Raw genomic sequence first — 8,865 nt, 5'->3', positions numbered from 1 at the left:
TTTCTTATTTTACACCAGGGACAAAAAAAAAAAATCGTGGGCAAAAACAATTCTCACCCCTGCTTTAATACATATCTACTAGTATTCTATACAATGTTTACTATTTATCGACCGTACTGTACATCCGTATACGGTACGGAGCACGTACACGTTTGGATGTACGTGTGCTACTTACAAGTACTAGTATGTAGGGTCTATGTACGTTACTTCTGACCAATCCATATTGCAAGCCCAAGTGCGAGCCTTAGTCTCCTTAAAAAAAAAAAAAATGGAGGGCCAAGCATATCATTTTGCCCAACCCTCCCCCCCCCCTCCATAATTCCAGAGACGAGAAGATTTTTTTACCTTTTTTTTGACAGAAAAAAAATGCCCCCATAAAAATATTGGAGGGGCAAGCATAATAATTTTGCCCCCCCATAATCAATAATTCCCGAAATGAGAAGATTTTGTTGCTTTTGAAAGAAAACAAAAATGTTGCCCCCATTATAAATATTGGAAGGCAAGCGCACCATTTGCCCCACCCCATATAATCATAATTCCCCCGATGAAAAGATTTTCTTGCTTTGTTGTTAGAAATCTGTCCAATTGTTTCACCCAAAAGCAGTGGCGTAACCACGGAGGGGGGGGGGGGTCCCCCCCCCCATCCGCTGGTAAAAAAAAAAGACTTACCAAAATAGTAATTCCAGGGTTAATAAACTGCTTTTGAATGAAAGGGTGATCAAGAAATAAGATATTTTTCTATGATTTCTTTTAACCATAATCAAATAGGTATATAGTGTAAAACATTGTTCAAAAAGCCCGGAGCCGACAAAGGAATGTGATTCAGCGTGATTCCTGGTTGCATTCTGCATATAAGCAGGATGTGCGCAGTGTACTCAGAACATCCGAACGGCAAAAAGAGTCGCTGCAATGTTGCGCAATGTGATGAAGTATGTACACCTTTGTACCTGCTTACGCTTCGTTATATCAAAGCTAGATCATTGATTTTGCAGTGTTGCTTTACATACTAGTATAAATAGCGTATCCGGGCACTTACCCCCTGGGCAACTGCCCTCCGGATAACTACCACCCGGATAATTACCCCCCAGGTCTATTCCCCCTTAGGGCAACTACCCCCCGGACAATTACCCTCCTAGGGTAATCACCCTCCAGGGTCATAACCCCCTAGGACAACTACCACCCGGTCATCTACCCTCCTAGGGCAACTACCCCCAAGGGCAATTACCCCTAGGACATCTACCCCCTGGATACCTACCCCCTGGGTAACTACCCCCTGGATGACTACCCCCCGGATAACTACCCCCCAGATAACTACCACCCGGATAACTACCCCCTGGATAACTACCCCCCGGATAACTACCCCCCGGAGAACTACCCCCTGGGCAACTACCCCCCGGATAACTACCCCCAGGATAACTACCACCCGGATAATTACTCCCCGGATAACTACCCCCAGGATAACTACCACCCGTATTACTACCCCCCCCCCCCCATAACCATACCCCGAACCCCCCCCCCCCCCCTCCTGATACTTACCTACTGGACAACTCTCCCTCCCCGCCCGCCCCCCCCCCCCGAAAGTTACCACCCGTTGTAATTTTTCCATAAGTTCATAACACCATATCAGAAGATGCACCTTTCTCTTACACTGTCATCATTTGTGACCCTGCACCTCAAAACAAACAAAAAGTCGCCAGATATGAATTTTTATAGTTAAGACCATATTCTGAAAGAGCAGACTTTAAGCTTTAAAATGATGTATAACTCAAATCAAATGGACTCTCCTAACCTATCTAAATATTGGAAAGAAAGCACAAACTCAGGAAAAGTGGGAACTGAGAAAAGAGGCTCTGAAGTAGAATGTCTATTCAAGCGCTTAATCTATACCAAACCGTGCTGGCTGTGCGATGAATGGGACAAAAAACAGGAAGTAAACCACCAGAGTTACAACAATGAAGGGATTATCAGATTAAACTGAAATTAAGCATGCCTCATTAACACATTCTGTCCATAATCAATGCCAATTTTCAAAGCAGTATAGCGCTATCTTTTCAAAAGTTATTAGAGTTGAAAGTGAAGAGTGTGGACAAGGTTTTTCAGAAATGAAAAAGGGATTCTAAAGACACGCCTAATCACACTATTCTACCAAAAATGTTCGAGATAAACTGCTAAGAAAACACACTTTTCTGCCCGTTTTATGTTACCAAATTTTAGCATAATGTAAAAGAAGACCCGCTCTTTCAGAAAATATGAAAAAGTCAAGTTCGGCTAGGTTGACCCATTTCACTTATTTTCAGTCCGCACGCGAAATCAGTGTGTGCGACTTTATGTTCGTTTTGAGGTGCACGGTCACATTTACTATTTTGGCTTGTCATTTTCTACCGTTATAACACATTAGACGATAAACATAAGAAAAGGAGAGTTGATTTCACTGCAATTCATATTCCGTTAACATTAGCGAGGGACCCTTCGATATAAAGCCATAATTGCTGATAGGATCCGGGCACGGTTTTATGAAAGTTATCAGTCCTGACAAGCTGATAGTTCCACACAATTACCAATCGTTGGAGGTCGATCAAAGCAGGTCCATGGTAACAAGTCAGTGACTCGAGCTTATCAATCAAGCAGAACCCATGGTTTTATTGAAATTATTAGAGACTGACAAGATGTCATAACTGGCAACTTTTATCAAACGGTGCCCTAATCTGTCATAAGAGTAAAATTACAGCTTGTTTTACATACAAGAAGAATTGTGCTAGTTTTCAAATTAAATGTTCTCGACACGTTAAGAGGAAATCCAGTTCAAATATAAGTTAGTCTCATTAGAAAGAGTAAGATATTACGAGTTTAACGGTATTTCTTTTCTTTTTTTACAAAACACCCCTAGTTGTTAACGAAGTCTTTTGTCCTGCACCCTCTTTTTGAATAGATCTATAGAGAGTTGTAGTTGACAGAATCCTTTTTACATTATAGGGCTGCTCTGTTTTATCCCGGCCATTTCAAGACTATTTTTTTTTTCACAAAAACTTGAATCCTTCTTGGAATAACATGCTCTTTAATATTTCGTAAGGGATTTCTAATTATCTCACCCAAATGATGTTTAAAACCTGAAGTTAGGTCTCGACCAAAACCAGATGATATGATTTTTTTTTCAATTCAAATAGCAAACGTTGTTCGAAAATAACAATGAGAGACGTACTTTTCTGGGGGAGAGTTATTGTAAGAGGGGTGATTGTTTGGAGCCTAATTTTAATAAGGAGTACTTGTCAAGGGAGGTATCTATGCTCTGCGGTGATCATACCAAGGAGGTGACAATCTCTTCCCACATCCTTGATATACTAGTTGTTGTGCCCAATAATGCAGTAGGGCAATTCTGAAATGAGCGTTAACGGTATAACACTAAAATAGTTACAAAATTGATGAAACAATACAAAGAAAGCACATTAAGACAGAGACGAAGTACACAAATAATGATACAGTGCACCCCGTTACAACGAACACGGTTATAACGAAATTTCGTTATAACGAAGCAAAACTTCTGGTCCCAAAATTATCGCCATTAAAGTCTATGTACAAAGTTCGCTTATAACGAAGACGGTTATAACAAAATTTTCGTTATCACGAAGTCTTTTCTGAGCGCCACTGACAAAGAAAATCAAAAGAAATGTGCTCCGTTGTAACGAAATGCGGATCGCATTCGAAAATGCATAGCGGAACAAGCATTTTTAAAGCGTCTCTGCATGAGCGAACGCATCATTGAATGTTCACTCCCGTGTATCACGCACAGTTTCCGAGGGGAACTTGCGTTATTGTAATACAATAATCTGAATTCAGATAAGGTTTGTTTGATTGTTCCGAAGTCCTTTTATACAAAACACACAGATTCTGATACAACTAAATGTCCGTTAGTTCGGAAATGAAAGAGCGTTTGTTATTACGCACATTTTGGCGTTATTCCAAAGGTTCGTTAATCCGATAATAAAATATGGTCCTTATTTTTATTCTTATACGGTTCGTTAGTCCGAAAATGACAGGAATTCAAAACGTTCGTTAATCGGAACATTACCATGATTACAAAAAGTATCGTTAATCCATGGTGGAAAAAGGAGAGTACACTAACAAAGCTTAAGAATTGCAATTCTTATAATCGTCTTAAGATAATTAAATCTTCGAAATAACAAACCTTTCTCATTTTTTCATTAACAAAATTTCTTCGGAATAACAAACCTTATTCAATTTTCGGATGAAAAAGCCTTCGGAACAACGGACTTTCTGAATAGTGAACCTTTCTCTTTTTTTGATTTATAAACCTTCAGAATGACGAACCTCATTTCATTTTCAGATCAACGAACCTTCGGAAAATGAACAATATATTATTTTGATCTACTCTCTGAAAAAAAAAATCGAGTGAAAATATTCACTCTTGAAGGAGTGAATACAAAAAAGAATGAATTTAGAGTGAAATTGGAGTGAATTTTGAGTGAAAATGTTCATTTTCACTCGTTTTGGTGTGACCTCAGGGATCACTCCTAAATCTTCGAGTGATCCCTGACGTCACTCCAAAATGAGTGAAAATGAACATTTTCACTCAAAATTCACTCCATTTTCACTCAAAATTCACTCTTTTTTGTATTCACTCGATTTTTTTTAGAGAGTGAATTATGAACTCTCGGAATAATGATTCTGCGGAAATGCGAACCTTCACATAAACAAACCATCGGAATCCCGGGGATGGCGAAACTTCGGAATAAGGAGCCTTCGGAGTAACGTACTTTAGTTAGAAAAAAACCTTTGAAATAGCGAACTGTAACCAAATCGTACACCGTCATTTCTACACATGTGTGACAACACAAACAACTTTAGGCTCTTTTTAAAATGTAATATTTAAACGAAATTAAAAAGGTAATCTCCCATTTCACATAGCTTTCCAGCGTATTATGAGGATTCAACAAACAGAATTTTTTATGCGTGGTTTCCTTCTTTTCGTTATACATTGCATATTACATTTGTTCGGTTATAACGAAATTTCGTTAAAACGAAAAAAAAAAAAAACCTGCCGGTCCTGAGCATTTCGTTTTAACGGGAGTGCACTGCACATGAACACACACGAGATAAATCCCTTGTAATGAGAGAAAGAGGAAAGGTGAGTTATGAATGACAGGAATAGACTACTTTCACGGTGGACAGAGAAAAGCGAGAGGGAAGAGGAAGATGATGGGTCAAAACCAGGGCACGTGAGGCATGAGATATAAGCGCCTCAAAATAAAGAAGTGTTACATGGAGTTGTGGTAAACGATAGACGATTGTGGTTAAAAAAAAAATATTGCAAAAATTTTAACTCATTCCGAAGTGTAACATTGTGTTATGAGTGGTTCACAATCTACAAGCTTTGCCTTTTAGTGGACCTCTCTATTCTTTCTTCCTTTTTTTTTCAACTGAAGCATGACTTTGTATTTTTTTTTTGCCAGTATGCGCTCCTATGTTTATTGATACCATTTATTAATTAAGACAAATGTTCTTTGTTTATGATGTATAAAACCTGATCTATCTTGTGTTATGTTTTTGTTGAAATAGAAAAAAAGAAGAAGAATGAAAATGAATGAATTGAATTGAATTGAAAACATTTCTTCAAAATGTCTTTAGTTCAATGGTAAAGGCATTCAAACTTAAAATTTTTTTTTATACTAAACTATCAAGAGAAATCCAAAATTTCGGAACAGTACAAGAAAATACAGATTTAGCGAAAATAGTTTTGGTTAAAGGCATTGACATTTACTGGATTACCGGGTAGGATATGAAGGGACAGCTTCTTTTTTTATGAACATAGAGTCAAAATACAGAGGGAGAAATTAAGCTTGTACATAAATCGTCCTAAATGCAAACGATACAAATCGTAAATCCTTAAGATGTTGTTTTCATAAGATGATGTATCAGTATGGCATCTCCGTGATTCCTGGCAAATAATACAAAGAACTTCGTTTCCTGTAGTAATGATATTCTTTTTATTAAAAGTAAGATTGGGGTGGGGGTGGGGGCAATGACCCGGGAGGTAGTTACCCAGGGGGTAATTGGCGTGGTGCACTGTCCTGGGGGTAATTATCCTCTTGATAGTTATAGGGGAGGGGGAGTTGTAGGCCTACTTATCTGGGGTAATCATCCATGGGAAGTTATCGGAGGGGGTAGTTATCGGGTGGAAGTTATCTGGGTCTAGTTTTCGGAGGAGGGTGTAATTAACCTGGGGATAATTAACCTGGTAGTAATTATCGGGGGGGGGGGGGTAGTTATCCGGGGGGTGATTATCCGGGGGTAATTATCCGGGGGGTAATTATCCGGGGGGTAATTATCCGAGGGGTAATTATCCGGGGGTAGTTATCGGGAGGTAGTTATCCTGGGGGTAGTTACCCAGGGGGTAGTTCTCCGGGGGGTAGTTACCCAGGGGGTAGTTCTCCGGGGGGTAGTTATCCAGGGGGTAGTTCTCCGGGGGGTAGTTACCCAGGGGGTAGTTTTCCGGGGGGTAGTTATCCAGGGGTAGTTATCCGAGGGGGTAGTTATGCAGGGGTAGTTATCCGAGGGGTAGTTATCCAGGGGGTAGTTTTCCTAAGGGGGAATTGCCCTAGGGGGTGATTGCCCTAGGAGGGTAGTTGTCCGGGGGGTAGTTGTCCTAGGGGGTAATTACCCTGGAGGGTAATTGCCATTGGAGGGTAGTTGTCCGGGGGGTAGCTGCCCTAGGGGGGAATTGTCCTGGGGGGTAATTATCCGGGTGGTAGTTATCCGGAGGGTGGTTTTCCAGGGGGTGGTGTTCCTATAAATAGAAATGTCTTGCATTGCCAATAAAAAGACTTGACCTGGGCTAATTCCTAACTTTTCTATGTATATAAATTAATACAACACACACAAACAAACACGCACAATAAAGGGATGCTCTAAAGTGCAGATTTTGGACATCCTTCCCCCGCTTGGTCACTTCGACGCCACCTCGCTGGTCATACCTCCCCCAGTCATAAACATAAACCGACACCCTTGACTACCAGTGGCGGATCCGGGGGGGGGGGGGGGGTGCACCGGGCGTCCCCCCCCCCCCTGCCCTCTTAATTTCCGAAGCGACAAAGTATAGCTTCAAACGGCAGTTTTTGGACTGTTAAATGTCAAATTTTTCAAGCTTGCTCGCTCCGCTCGCTCGCATTTAGTCGTAATGCTATTCTCCTGAAGTTGCTGCCAGTATTGCCGGCAGTTGCGCCCGGTGCGCCCCCCTTAATTTCCAAAGCGAAAAAATAGAGCTATACAAACGGCAGTTTTGGGACTGTAAAATGTCACAATTTTCAAGCTCGCTCGCTCCTCTCGCTAACATTTAAATTCTCCTGATATTGCTGCCAGTAATTGCCAGCAGTTGCGCCCGGTGCGCCCCCCTTAATTTCGAAAAAAAAAAAATATATAGCTTTTGGTCTGTAAAATGTCAAAATTTTCAAACTCGCTCTCTCTTCGCTCGCTCGCTCGCATTGAATCGTTATGCAATTCACCTGATGTTGCTGCCAGTAATTACCTGCAGTTCCACCGGTACGCCCCCTTTATGATTTCCAAAGCGAAAAAATATGGCTAAGAACGGCAGTTTTTGGACTGTAAAATGTAAAATTTTCAAGCTCGCTCTCTTCGCTCGCTCACATTGAATCGTTATGCAATTCACCTGATGTTGCTGCCAGTATAATTGCCAGCAGTTGCGCCCGGTGCGCCCCCCTTATGATTTCCAAAGCGAAAAAAAAAATATGGCTAAGAACGGCAGTTTTTGGACTGTAAAATGTAAATTTTTCGAGCTCGCTCCCTTCGCTCGCTCGCATTGAATCGCTAAGCAATTCACCTGATGTTGCTGCCAGTAATTGCCAGCATGCAGTTGCGCCCGATGCGCCCCCTTAAATTCCAAAGCGAAAAAATATAGCTATGTAAACGGCATTTTTTGTTACTGTAAAATGTCAAAATTTTAAAGCTCGCTCGCTGCGCTCGCTCGCATTTAATTTTTATGCCATTCTCCTGATGTTGCTGCCAGTAATTGCCGGCAGTTGCGCCCGGTGCGCCCCCCTCCCTTAATTTCCAAAGCAAAAAAAAAAAAAAAAAAAAAAAAAAAAAAAAAAATATGGCTGCAAACGGCAGTTTCTGGACTGCAAAATGTCAAAATTTTCGAGCTCGCTCGCATCAGGGAGGTGAGCCTCTCACCTCCCTGCTCGCATGTAATCGTTTTGCCATTCTCCTGATATTGCTGCCAGTAATTTGTCGTTTCACACCGTCATTCCATAATCCCTTTATGGGGGGGGGGGAGGGGGAGGGGACAACCCCCTCCAACAACCTCCCTCCTTGCTCGTTCCGCTTGCTTGGGCTCCGTCGCGTTCATGACATCAGTGTAAGAATTATTACTAGAAGTTTATTTGAATTATACTATTTATAGGCAAATTGTTCAATAACAATTTACTTCAAAATGTATTGCTACCTTAAACAAGTGGGACTGTTTCAAGTCGATAAAACACGCAAAAAACTGCAAATTGCACCATTTACAACATCAAAATGCAAAAAGTGTTCACCGTGGGAGGGGGACACTCCCTCCCACATCCTCCCCCTCGCTCACTCCTCTCGCTCTTGCTTGGCCACATTCATGATATTCAGTGTAAATATTAAACACAAGTTGTTAAAGGGACTGCACAGTACTAGTTGAGGTAGGGATTCATGTTTTGACCATTCCTAAGTGAGATAATGAAAATCCTCTGTTGAAATATGAAAGGGCATGTAATTTTAAGAAGGATTCAACGTTTATTTGATGAAAACTGGTTTTCAAATGGCTGAGATATCCCAAAAAGTGCTTATAATAAAAGGCGACATGCC

Source organism: Diadema antillarum, unplaced genomic scaffold (genome assembly GCF_040938485.1).
Source record: "Diadema antillarum isolate AM-2024a unplaced genomic scaffold, OU_Dant_1.0 seq00001668_RagTag, whole genome shotgun sequence".
NCBI lineage: Eukaryota > Metazoa > Echinodermata > Echinoidea > Diadematoida > Diadematidae > Diadema > Diadema antillarum.
This window is presented reverse-complemented; position numbering follows the sequence as displayed.